We start from the raw sequence: 14828 nt of genomic DNA, 5'->3' as shown, positions 1-14828 counted from the left end.
GTCAAAGGCCTTTTCTGCATCTATTGAGATAATCATGTGGTTTTTGTTTTTGGTTCTGTTTACATGATGGATTACGTTTACTGATTTGCGTACGTTGATCCAGCCTTGCTGCTCGGGGGGTTAGGGACCCACTTTAGGCGGCAGTCTGTCCATTCTCAGATCTCAAACTCCGTGCTGGGAGAACCACTACTCTCTTCAAAGCTGTCAGACAGGGATGTTGACATCTGCAGAAGTTTCTGCTGCCTTTTGTTCAGCTATGTCCTATTCCCAGAGGTGGAGCCTACAGAGACAGGCAGGCCTCCTTGAGCTGTGGTGGGTTCCACCCAGTTCAAGCTTCCTGGCTGCTTTGTTTACCTACTCAAGCCTCAATGCTGAGAGATTTTGTAAACACCAAGCCTGCCTTATAAGAGGTCCTGAAGGAAGCACGAAATACGGAAAGGAAAAAACCTGTACCAGCCACTGCAAAATAATACCAAATTGTAAAGATTACTGACACTATGAAGGGACTGCATCAACTAGTGGGCAAAATAACAAGCTAGCATCATAATGACAGGATCAAATTCATACATAAAAATACTAACCTTAAATGTAAATGGGCTAAGTGCCCCAATTAATAGACACAGCCTGGTAAACTGGATAAAGAGTCAAGACCCATTGGGGTGCTATATTCAGGAGACTCATCTTACAGACAGAGACACACATAGGCTCAAAATAAAGGGATGGAGGAATATTTACCAAGCAAATGGAAAGCAAAAAAAAAGCAGGGGTTGCAATCCTAGTATCTGATAAAAGAGACTTTAAACCAACAAAGATCAAAAAAGACAATCACATTACACAATGGTAAAGGGATCAATGCAACAAGAAGAGCTATCTATCCTAAATATATATGCACCCAATACAGGAGCATCCAGATTCATAAAGCAAGCTGTTCTTAGGAACCTAAAAAGAGAATTAGACTCCCACACAATAATAGTGGGAGACTGTAACACCCCACTGTCAATATTAGACAGAACAATGAGACAGAAAATTAAGAAGGATATTTAGGACTTGAACTCAACTGTGGACCAAGCAGACCTAACAGACATCTACAGAACTCTCCACCTCAAATCAACAGAATGTACAGTCTTCTCAGAACCACACTGCACTCATTCTAAAATTGACCACATAAATGGAAATAAAGCACTCCTCAGCAAATGCAAAAGAACAGAAATCATAACAAACAGTCTCTCAGACCACAGTGTAACCAAACTAGAACTCAAGATTAAGAAACTCACTCAAAACTGCACAACAACATGGAAACTGTACAACCTATTCCTGAATACTACTGGGTAAATAACGAAATTAATGCAGAAATAAATAAGCTCCTCGAAATCCATGAGGACAAAGACACAAGGTACCAGAATCTCAGGGACACAGCTAAAGCAGTGTTTAGAGGGAAATTTATAGCACTAAATGTGCACAAGAGAAAGCAGGAAAGATCTAAAATTGATACTCTAACAGGACAATTAAAAGAACTAGAGAAGCAAAAGCAAACAAATTCAAAAGTTAGCAGAAGACAAGAAATAACTAAGATCAGAACTGAAGGAGATAGAGACATGAAAAACCCTTCAAAAATCAATGAATCCAGGAGCTGGTTTCTTGAAAAGATCAACGAAATAGACCACTAACTAGACTAGTAAAGAAGAAAAGAGAGAAGAATCAAACAGACACAATAAAAAATGATAAAGGAGATATCAACACTGATCCCACAGAGATACACACTACCATCAGAGAAAACTATAAACCCTTCTATGTAAATAAACCAGAAAATCTAGGATAAACTCATGGACACATACACCCTCCCAAGACTAAACCAGGAAGAAGTTGAATCCCTGAATAGACCAAAAAGTTCTGAAATTGAGGCAGTAATAGCCTACCAACCAAAAAGAGCCCAGGACAAGACAGATTCACCGCCAAATTCTACCAGAAGTACAAAGAGGAACTCGTATCATTCCTTCTGAAACTATTCCAAACAGCAGACAAAGAAGGACTGCTCCCTAACTCATTTTATGAGGCTAGCATCATCTTGATACCAAAACCTGGCAGAGACACAACAAAAAAAGAAAATTTCACACCAATATCCCTATGAACATTGATGCAAAAATCCTCAATAAAATACTGGCAATCCGAATCCAGCAGCACATCAAAAAGCTTATCCACCATGTTCAAGTCAGCTTCATCACTGGGATGCAAGGCTGGTTCAAGATATGCAAATCAATAAACATAATCCATCACAAAACAGAACAATGACAAAAACCACATGAATATCTCAATAGGTGCAGAAAAGGCCTTCGATAAAATTCAACAGCCCTTCATGCTAAAAGCTCTCAATAAACTAGGTATTGATGGAACGAACGTATCTCAATAAGAGTTATTTATGACAAACCCAAAGCCAGTATCATACTGAATGGGCAAAAGCTGGAAGCATTCCCTTTGAAAACTGGCACAAGACAAGGATGCCATCTCTCACCACTCCTATTCAACATAGTATTGGAAGTTCTGGCCAGGACAATCTGACAGGAGAAAGAAATAAAGGATATTCAAATAGAAACAGAGGAAGTCAAATTGTCTCTGGTTGCAGATGACATGATTGTATATTTAGAAAACCCCATTGTCTCAGCCCAAAATCCCCTTAAGCTGATAAACAACTTCAGCAAAGTCTCAGGATACGAAATCAATGTGCAAAAATCACAAGCATTCCTATACACCAACAATAGACAAACAGGGAGCCAAATCATGAGTGAACTCCCATTCACAATTGCTACAAAGAGATTAAAATACCTAGGAATACAACTTACAAGGGATATGAAGAACCTCTTCAGGTAGAACTACAAACCACTGCTCAAGGAAATAAGAGAGGACACAAACAAATGGAAAAATATTCCACGTTCATGGATAGGAAGAATCAATATCATGAAAGTGGCCATACTGCCCAAAGTAATTTGTAGATTCAATGCTATCCCTATCAAGCCACTATTGACTTTCTTCAAAGAATTATAAAATCTACTTTAAACTTAATATGGAACCAAAAAAGAGCCTGTATAACCAAGAAAATCCTAAGCCAAAAGAACAAAGCTGGAGGCAACATGCTACCTGACTTCAAACTATGCTACAATGCTACAGTAACCAAAACAGCAAGGTACTGGTACCAAAACAGATATATAGACCAATGGAACAGAACAGAGGCCTCAGAAATAACATCACACATCTACAACCATCTGATCTTTGACAAACCGGACAAAAACAAGCAATGGGGGAAAGGATTCCCTATCTAATAAACAGTGTTGGGAAAACTGGCTAGCCATATGCAGAAAACGAAAACTGGACCCCTTCCTTACACCTTATACAAAAATTAACTCAAGATGGATTAAAGACTTAAACATAGGACCTAAAACCATAAAAACCCTAGAAGAAAACCTAGGCAGTACCATTCAGGGCATAGGCATGGGCAAAGACTTCATGACTTAAAAACCAAAAGCAATGGCAACAAAAGCCAAAATTGACTAATGGGATCTAATTAAATTAAAGAGTTTCTGCACAGCAAGAGAAACTATCATCAGTGTAAACAGGGAACCTACAGAATGGGAGAAAATTTTTGCAATCTATCCATCTGACAAAGGGCTAATATCCAGAATCTACAAGGAACTTACAAAAATTTACAAGAAAAAAACAACCCCATCAGAAAGTGGGTGAAGGATATGAACAGACACTTCTCAAAAGAAGACATTTATGCAGCCAACAAACATATGAAAAAAAGTTCATCATCACTAGTCATTAGAGAAATGCAAATCAAAACCACAATGAGATACCATCTCATGCCAGTTAGAATGGTGATCATTAAAAAGTCAGGAAACAACAGATGCTCGAGAGGATGTGGAGAAATAAGAATGCTGTTACACTTTTGGTGGGAGAGTAAATTAGTTAAACCATTGTGGAAGACAGTGTGGCAATTCTTCAAGGATCTAGAACGAGAAATACCATTTGACCCAGCAATCCCATTACTGGGTATATTCCCAAAGGATTATAAATCATTCTGTTATAAAGACATGTGCATATGTATGTTTACTGCAGCACTGTTCACAATAGCAAAGACTTGGAACCAACCCAAATGTCCATCACTGACAGACTTGATAAAGAAAATGTGGCACATGTATACCATGGAATACTATGCAGTCTTAAAAAAGGATGAGTTCATGTCCTTTGCAGAGACATGGATGAAACTGGAAACCATCCTTCTCAGCAAACTTACACAGGAACAGAAAACCAAACACCATATTTTCTCACTCATAAGTTGGCACTGAATAATAAGAACACATGGACACAGGGAGGGAAGCATCACACACTGGGGCCTGTTGTGGGGTGGTGGGCAAGGGATAGCATTAGGAGAAATATCTAATGTAGATGATGGATTGACGGGTGCAGCAAACCACCATGGCACATGTATACCTATGTAACAAACCTGCACCAGAACTAAAGTATAATAAAAAATATAACAATAATAATACCTTTACAGCAAAAAAATAAATAAAAGCATATGTATTTTTTAACATCTGTGACGGGGGATGTGGCCTGCCTTCCCACTAAGACTCTCAGAGTGGCAAATTCCAGAAAGGACAGGGATTCAAATGCTGCACAGCTAAAAAGAGACAAACATGTAGTACATTAAATGATTTTAAATGGACAGAAACATTGATTTGTAATGTATCCAGAAGTTTTTAAAAAGTTGTTTCACTATAAAGTGGGGAAACATTGGTATAATAGACTATGGGAATTGTTCTTCTTTTCTGCCTAATGTTCCCACCCCCCTTTCTTCAGAATCCTTTGGGAAATATCTCCTCTATGCATTAGTGCTGGGGCTGCTAATCATAGGAGCATGTACACAGAACCTGAAATTGAGATATGGACATCGGTAGAGAGTTATTTGGTTTATTTCCTCCATTGCGATTGCTTAACTGGGAGATTTGAGTTTGTCTGGCAGCCATTTGTCTGCCACTAGGAGAGACTCTAGAAGAATAAAGCAATGCAAACAAAGAGTTGGAGAGACAGTCTTGACAGCAGTATTTGAGTTTCCAGATGCACTCTTGCCTTAAGATGCACTCTTGCACTTTCCAATTACATGAACCAATAGATCCTTTTTGGAGGAGTTGAATTTCGGTCACTTGCAACCAAGTATTCTGACTTTGTGCAATGCATAAGATCTAGGAGATAATAAGGTCAGTATCATTTTTTTGAGTCCCACAGTTACAAATATTTGAAGAAATACAGTTCAAGATAAGAGTGGGGTAGGAAAGATATTTGAACAACAATTCATAATGTAGATTATTTTTAAAAGCTAAGACAATGCAACCTCTCTTAGAATCAAAGGAACAATGCTTTGAGAAGACAGCTGTGAAGTTAACAATTCCTTGAGAATATAAAAAACATCAAAAGCATGAGTAAAAGACATAGTTGTAAACTATACCACAGGAAATTCATGTTTAAGAATTTCCTTTACCACTAAAGAACTTATCCATGTAACAAAACTACCTTTACCCCCAAAACTATTGAAATAAATTTTTTAAATTAAAAAATATAGGAAATTCCTAATAGAGAAGAAATAATTGAATGTTTCATTATTTTTTAAAAGATTAGAATCTAGCCATTCGAGACAGCTCTCTCACTACATATCCATATAATCTTAATTTATCTGAACCTGTGGTGTCTTACCTCTAAAGCAAGTGTGGTGGTTAATACTGTCAACTTAATTGGATTGAAGGATGCAAAGTACTGTTCTTGGGTGTGTCCAGGAGGGTGTTGCCAAAGGAGATTAACATTTGAATCAGTGGACTGGGAGAGGTAGACTCACCCTCAATCTGGATGGCCACCATCTAATAAGCTGCCAGTGTGGCTAGACTGGTGGAGTCTTCCTGCCTTTGTCTCTCTCCTGTGCTGGATGCTTCCTGCCCTCAAACATTGGACTCCAAGTTCTTCAGCTTTTGGACTCTTAGACTTACACCTTCGGCCACAGACTGAAGACTGCACTGTCGGCTTCCCTACTTTTGAGGTTTTGGGACTTGGACTGGCTTCCTTGCCCCTCAGCTTGCAGATGGCCTATTGTGGGATTTCACCTTGTGATCTTGTGAGTCAATACTCCTTAATAAACTCTGCTTTATATATACATCTATCCTATTAGTCCTGGCCCTCTAGAGAACCCTAATATAGCAAGCATCTCTTTCACCTCTAAAATTGTGACAACATTCAAAGTTCATTTCAGTCTAACAATACATTTTCTACTACCACCTATAGTCATGAGCTTAGACAAAAAAAGGCAGGAGAAATACTTGCGCAAAACATTTCAAATCACGCATTTCAGTTTAACACAGAATATAATTTGGTGATATTTATCTTTGGAATTCTTTTTGAAACTGCTTTATGCATTTCTTTTTTTTTCATTGTACTATTATTATACTCTTACTCTATAAATTGTCCCCTTTTCAACTTCTGATACATATATAGAAATCCATCCACAGCTTCTGAACTACTTTAAAAATTTTTTATTATTATAGCAAAATACACTAAACATAAAATCTACCATTTTAACCTTTATTTTTCAAATTGTAGTAAAATACACATAAAATTTACCATGTTAACTATTTTTAAGTGCACAGTTTAGTGGCATTTAGTACATTCACATTGATATGCAACCATCACTATTACCCATCTCCAGGCCTCTTTTTATCTTGCAAAACTGAGATTCTGTACCCATCAAACAATAACTCCCCATCCTTCCTCCCCCAAGTCCCTGGAAACCACCATTTTAATTTCCGTCTTTATGTATTTGACTACTCTAGATACATCATATAAGTGTAATCATACAATATTTGTACAATAATTTTGTGAATACCTTATTTCACTTAGAATAATGTTGTCAAGGTTCATCCAGGGCTGAGCACAGTGGCTCATGCCTATAACACCAGGCCTTTGGAAAGCTGTGGTGGGAGGACTGCTTGAGCCCAGGAGGTTGAGGCTGCAGTGAGCATCCCACCATTGCACTCCAGCCTGGACAACAGAGCAAGACCCTGTCTCAAAAAAAAAAAAACAAAAAAACAAAACATGTTTATCATCCATGTTGCAACACGTGTCAGAACTTCCTTCCTTATTAAGGCTAAATAATATTCCATTGTATGTATATACATTTTGCATATCCATTCACCTGTTAATGAATACTTGGTTTAGTTCTGCCTCTTGGCTATTGTGAATAATGCTGCTATGAACACGGGTATATGAGTATCTATTAGAGTTCCTGCTTTTAATTCTTTTGGGTATCTTAGAAGTGGAACTGCTGGATCATACGGTAATTTTATGTTTAACTTTTTGAGAAGCCATCATATTGTTTTCCACAGCAGCTATACCACTTTACATTCTCATCAGCAATGCATAAAGGTTGTATGCCATTCGGGACTTTTATACATTAAAATATTTTATTAACCATTGTTAAATAGTACATGATATTTCAAAAACACAATGAGATGATCATCTGGAACACCTCCATGCAAATACAACTATCATTTTGTAAAATTCCAAGTTTTGTCATTTGTATATTTTCATAGAATTTTAATAGTTTATAAAATTTTGATTTTCTTCATATTATGTATCTAAGCATTTTCCATGGCATTACAAAGCCATTATCATTATCATCCTAATGTTTATGTTATAGTCAACCAAGGAGAAATACTATAATTTTCTTAATCATTGAACTATAGAACATTCAAGTTGCTTCCAATTTTCTAATATTAGAAACATGCAATACATATGTACAAAAATCTTTACTTCTTTTGAATCCTTTGCACAGAAAAGTATTAATCAGTTAAAAGTATGCACATTTTTAGAGTTCCTGATAAATATGAATACATTTATTTTCAAAGTGATCATATAGATGTGTATTACTTCAGCACTCTCACCAGTGGGGCCCATAACAAGAGGTACTGGTACTCTTTCATCACCAGTCCTCTAACAAATTGTCTATCACCTAGTAAACACACAATAAATGTTCACTAATTGAGTTCATGAGTGAATAAATGAGAATGCCATGTTACTGAATCCTCACTATCACTGAATCTTACTTTGTTTTCTAGTTTAAGACAGCTGGTACATTTTAGCTATTTTAAAACTATTTAAAATAATTAAAAACTTGGTCTTTGAATCAGAAGGTCCATAAGAAATGAATCTCCTTGCCAGAATAAAGGTCTTTCTTGGTATTTAAACATTTTTCTGTACATTGCCAAGTGTAATGTAATTTCATTCCATTATAATTTTTCTTTCTAAGCATAAAAGCATTATTATGGGAGCACTTTTCTAACTTGCCAGGTTTTGCCATATCAGGTAACTGTAACCTCTATTTAGCATTTGGTATAAGAAAATGAAATTGTTATCAACCATAAACAACTCATCATAACTGAAATGCAATTGGCTCTAAATTTTTCTTATTTTGTTCGTTTCTTTTTATTGTGAATTTCCTACCCATTAAGCTGAAAGCTCTTTGAAGTTAAATCTTTCTTTTTCATCTCTATCTGCCAAGTTGATTAGCACAAAATTTGGCACATAGTAGGCATCAATAAATATTTCAGGCATATTTATTATGCTCTATGGCTGATTTTTGTTTGATCTAATTGAGAATAATTTTCAAGAATCATGATAAAAATAAATTATATATACATTAAATACATATTACAAGGATTTCTTTATGTTAAGGTAGTAGAATAAAATTAGGAGATAAAAAGGAAGCCTTAAACTATCCTGGTAGTCAATGTAGTATTCAATTCTTTACAGATTGTAAATTATAATGGTAATGGTACTAGAATTATCAAATTTTTCCCAAAGCAATCTTCAAGGCTAATCAACATAGACAATCACTCTTTTCATTTCTATAGCAATAAGAAAATTTTAAGAAATATCTTTTGATTGGAGTTGTCTTGAAAATTGCTTAGTTGGAGGCCTTATTTTAAAATGCAACAAGCCTGAAATATTAAATGTAATTTGCCATGCAGCCTAGAGAAAGAATGAAGCATTTGGCACATTTTTCCTAATTGTTTCTGATTGCTGCCTGGGTAGCTCCAGCACTTCATGTTCAAAATCACCTTTGAGGGCTTCAACATCTTTGACTACTACTTTTAATCAAAAAGAGGCAAAGTATAAAATAATTTGACTATTACATGGCAGAAATCCTCATAATAACTGGCTTTAACATTTTTACTTAACTGACCTTAAAGAAAGAGCCCTCAGAAGGTAAACTGTTGGTACTTAATGAATACTGATTAAGGTGACACATTACCTGATGCTAATATTCACAGAAATCACTGTCCCAAGAAAAGCGGTCAATACTGAAGTAAAGAGAGTTAGTTTTCTAATGATAGTCATGTTTTGTTTAGGTCTGCTTAGCATAAAGCTCACTCTTATGTTTAAGTATGTTATTTAAAAAATTTACGCATTTTTAAAAATGTATTTGCATAAAAAATAAAATTGTATAGACTATCTTTATTTCCACCAATAGCATGATAAAACTAACAGGAAAATAATATAGAAGTAGAAATATACAGTTATATGAAAATTTAGAGACAGACCGATCCTTAATATCACTGAGGAGAAAAGGAAACCTAGAGACTGACTTGCCCAAAAGAAAATTATCAAGTTTCTTGCAGAGCTCAAATGGTAATTCAGATCTCATTATTTCTTGTTAAATATGCTTTCCATCACCTTATGAACATCATTATCTTTTTCTTTCACACTAAGAACACTGTTTTCTTAATCAGTTATTGAGTTCATGCTTTGACGAGGAATGAGGAAAATAACTGGTCTAGTAAATGGAGATCATGCAAAGAGGACAACATATTTCAGAGTGTTCTTAAGTAGGGCTGCTTTTGCTTATGAAAGGAAGGAATCATTCCATTGTCTTTGGAAGGAGGCATCAGTGGATGGGGTATTTGGATATAATCAAAAGAAGGGGAAATGGGCTTCAGGCCTTCCTTGTTCTTAAAGATTGTTTACTGACTCATAAAGCAAATACTATTCATTCTGTGCATCAGAAGAAAGTGGAATAAAAATTCTAGAAGAGTCCACACTATATTCAAGTTAGTACTTTTAAGATATACTGTATTTTTAAAGAATTTGTACATGGGGAAAGAAGGCAAACATAAAAAAAGGAAGTCTTTTCATAAGAGTAAATATAACTTTTAGGTTTTCACAGCCCACTCTTACAGCCCAGAGTACATTTGGGAATATGAATGATACAGAAACAAGTTGCCCAGGGATACTGAATTGTGCAATTCAGGGTGTATGCTTCTACACGAATTTGACCACTCAAAATAAAAAAGCTGTCACTGAATTTTTGCAGTACATAGTATGGGTAAGTTTTTTGGTTTTATTAGCTGTATTAGGCAGGGCATACATGCTCTTAAAGCTTGCCTCTAAAATTTTATTATTTTCATTATTATGATGTCAGGAGAAAAATTATCAGGGAAAAAGTTCACAGGGAAAATGATCCATAGGCTAGTTTTATATAAAAGTCACAAATAAAAACATCCATTGTTTCTTACTACATGGTATCTCTACTAGTATATGCATCTCTTTTGTGCATACTGCTCTTTAAATGTGTATGAATTTTCTACCAATTACAAAGTCTTATAGGAGTAAAACTGATATGTAATAAAAACATGAATCAGATATTTGGCTTGGAATTCATAAATAACAGAATTTTTTAAATTCCATGGGATTAATAATTATTCTAATATTTATTTCTATATATTGGTTTTAATTTAAACTAAGAGTCTAAAACACAGCTCTGGTAAAATAAAAATATTTTGAAGTACCAGCATAAATGTTATTAAAATGATTACACTTCAAAACTATACTGTTAAAAAGAAACCACATCTAAAAATTTCCTACAGTAATACTTAGTCATTGCTGATTCAACAAAATAGAGTATATTTTATTTTGCATGTTATATATAACATATACTTTACATTTGTACAAATTTTTGTAGATATACATATCTGTATATATACACTAACATATTTCGACACATATGCTAAAATTTATATTTTATAGACAACATTTGAAAAAATCAAACAAGCTTCAGAATGTATACATAAATTCAGTAAATGTTCTCATTTACTATATAAAATGAACTAATTTTAAAGATTTCAAAAGATGACCTATTAATCTAATACTACAGCGGTCTAGTATCCCACTGTCTGATTATCAAAGCTCAAAATTTACCAATATGCCAAATAAATTACAGTAAGTTTCAACTGTAATACAACTTTAAAAAATAATATGGCACTTCTCTTCCTATGAAAGCATCAATACTTTAATTTCTTTATTCAGAAAAACAACAATTTTTCCAAATATATTCTGGATAAAGGTACTATTATAAAAACAAAAATCCACTACACCTCTATACTGGTTATACAGTGGCTAAATCACTTAACGGCTTGGTGAGTTTTTTGGAGGGTAGGAGTATTGCAGCCAATTTAATGCTTTTGTTTTTAATTTTTTTATTATTTAAAGATTATAAAATAATATATATTATTTAAAAATGTATTAACAGCACAAAAGAGTATAAGGTAAAATGTGAAAGTTCCCCCTCCAGTCAAATCCCAGTTAATCTCTTGAGGTTAAGGTCTGTTGTTTCTTATATGTCCTTCAGAAATATGCATATATAAAACATGCTCATGCTTACATCCAGTTTAACATAAAATCATACCATGCAAATCATAATTTTTAATTGTTTTAATTAATGTAAGTTGGACATCTTTGCATAGATGTACATGCCAATATATCTCCTTTTTACATAATCTTTTTACATAATCAGTCCCCTATTGAAGACTGTTTTGTGCTTTTTTGATATTACAAATTTTCTAGTACAAACACCTGTAATAGCAAAAACACTGAACAGTCTTCAATAAGGAATAGGTTCAATACATTTAAATGAAATTCTGTGTCAAGGGAACTGCATTTTAAATTTTGTTAAACACAGCCAAGCTAAGTTTCAAAAATGTACCTCTAATCTACCATCCCACCAAAACTGGTTTTTGTTATTTTATGCATAAACTGTATTTGCTAAATGTGGTTTCATTTCCCATAAATAATTATTTAATATGAGTAACCTCTAGTTTTTGTGTTTTAAAATATATTAACCTAAAGAGAGCATCACAATGTAAACTGCAGGAAGTAATTGTAACAAATGTGGATTTTTCCACTCAACAGTATAATGAGGCTGGAAAGATTGCAGAGGGGTCAACAGGCTTTCCTCCAACATTAGGCAAATTACACCTAACTTTTCCCCCCTACTCTTATGTAATCATAACTTTCCTACTCAGTAGAAATTCTCTCAGTTAACTTGCACATGGCACTTCCATTTACATATTCATTCAAAAGGAAAGTGAAGATAATATTCACAAAATTCTAAATGGTTAGTACATTTATAAATGGAGAACTTGGCAGGCAAATGCCAGGAAAGGGGCATCTACTTGAGGTTGCTAACTTCAGTTATAGCTTTAGAAATTAATAAGGCATCATATCCTTGGTTACTGTCAGTAAGTTAACTGATGCTCCAATCTAGTGTAAAATGCTGGGAGAAAGACTATGAAATCTGCATCATCAACTATCAATAGTGTTTGCAAAAATAAAGGAGAATGATTGTACTTAATTCAGATGTGTGTAATTTAATTTTTGTAGAATCAAATTGTTAAGTATGCCTGTGGATGGTGTATGACAGACACACCAGACAGCAAAACATAAACATATCCTGAGAATGACCCTGTATGGCAGACACACCTCAATGTAGGTTTGGTCTTCCCATCATGGCCAACCCAGAGATTCATCCTTATCTATGAGAACATCTGAGCCCCATCCCATCCTGTGGAACGTGGGCCTTACAGAAGATTGAGGTCCTTTGTTTTGGGTCAAATGAAGGTTGCCAGATGGAGGTTGCTAGGGGGAGGGTGTTAAGTGCAAGCACTATCTAAACTGCATGCTTTCTGCACATGGTGGCACTTCTCCTGTCCAGCCCACTGCCACTGTACTGCTCTGTACATAAGTTCCCTTCAACAAACCCAGTATCTCATTTGCTGGCTCTGGGTCTCTATTTGGCCTCTTGAACCTGGTGCCATCCATACTGAAATGAATGGGGTCCGGCATGACAGACATTTACAGTTTTGTTACCATTAAAATTTGATCTTTCGGTGAAGTTAAAATTTTTACAAATTGTAACATAATTTAAAAAATTAAAGTCTTGCTTTTTGAATATTTCAATTTACTGATTTCCAGTCCACTAATAATTCTACTGTGTTCTTTCTTAAACACCTGTTTTTTTAAACGATTATCCAAAATAAGTTTCCAGTAGTTACAATGTTCCAAAATAATATCCATTGGAACACCTCTAAAATGAAGTCTCATCTGTGAAGTTATTGATGTGGAATAATAGTGAAATTTAACAGTTATACAGGAAAACTAAAAATTCTTTATCATAACCAAAATTTGAAACTATCTTTATCATACACTCCCCATCAGTAATTACTGTAAATTTTTCAGTACTGGAATTTAAAAGACACATATTGTATCTTAGAGTAAAGTTTGAGACCAACCAATGGCAAAGCTATGATTACATTATATATTGTTTATTTGATGGTTCTATTTATGAATGTTTATGGGATATGAAAGTTTCTATATTAAAGGAAATTTCAATATGAAACATTGTAATTAACCATTGGGTACTTCCTGTCTTCAATATTCTCATAACTCATAACTTGCCCAACCCAAATCTCACGAACATGCTGAGACACTCTAAAATTTCTACCCACCACATGCTCTTTCACATGATCTTTGATGCATATCATGATCTATGATACAGTGACTTTCAATAAGCCATATAACAAGTCAATCTTTTTATTTTATAGCCCTTTTCTTCTTCAGTTTTCTTCTTGTCCCATTAAAATATAAACTTTGGCATTCTTTTCCAATCTTATTACTGCAACTATCTTTTTTTTAAAAAAAAAAATATAGAATATTCTATGTCTTAACTTCTCTCCCAAGGTCAATATGTAATATAGGTCCTATTCTGTATTTCCAACTGGTCATAGGCACCTGCATATCCCATCAATCCCTTACACACAGGTCTCAAAGTAGATTCATTATCTTTCTTCCCAAAGCTATTATTCCTCCTGTGCTTCTTTAAAGGCACCCGGAACTGTGGGCCTGATTTTGCCTCCCCTTTAGCCCATACTTGGTGCTGCAGCTCTGATTATTTTCAGAGACTTCTGGCCAGTGGTCTCTGGGAACAGGGCAGAGTGAGGGTTTATGGGGTGGGTTTTGTTTTTGTTTTATTTTTTAGCAAGAGAAGTAACTTGGGTATGAACTGAAAACTGGCATTACCATTACACAATAACATGTATGTCATGATAATGCCTGACTAAACATCTTCTCTGGCTGAAGCAGCAGTTCTAGATTTTTCACTATTTGTTTCATTTTATGTGAATCGCAGGGCAGGAAAAATATATGAACTCTGAAGACATACAGATATGGACTCAACTCCAGATGTCATCACTTATTTTACTTTTCTCAAGCTCAGATTCCTTACATTTGAAATAAAAATAAGCTACCTCATGAGGTTAAGATTAAACGAGGTACACAAAGTACTGATTCTATGTATGCTCTAAATGTGTTAAATGAATTAAAGAATAAATGTTCCTCTACCTGGAATATCTCTTCTCCCAGCTAACTCTTTTTTTTTTTTTTTTTTTTTTTTTTGCAGA

The sequence above is a fragment of the Mandrillus leucophaeus genome, unplaced genomic scaffold (genome assembly GCF_000951045.1).
Source record: "Mandrillus leucophaeus isolate KB7577 unplaced genomic scaffold, Mleu.le_1.0 Scaffold838, whole genome shotgun sequence".
Lineage (NCBI taxonomy): Eukaryota > Metazoa > Chordata > Mammalia > Primates > Cercopithecidae > Mandrillus > Mandrillus leucophaeus.
Note: the sequence above shows the minus strand (reverse complement) of the source record.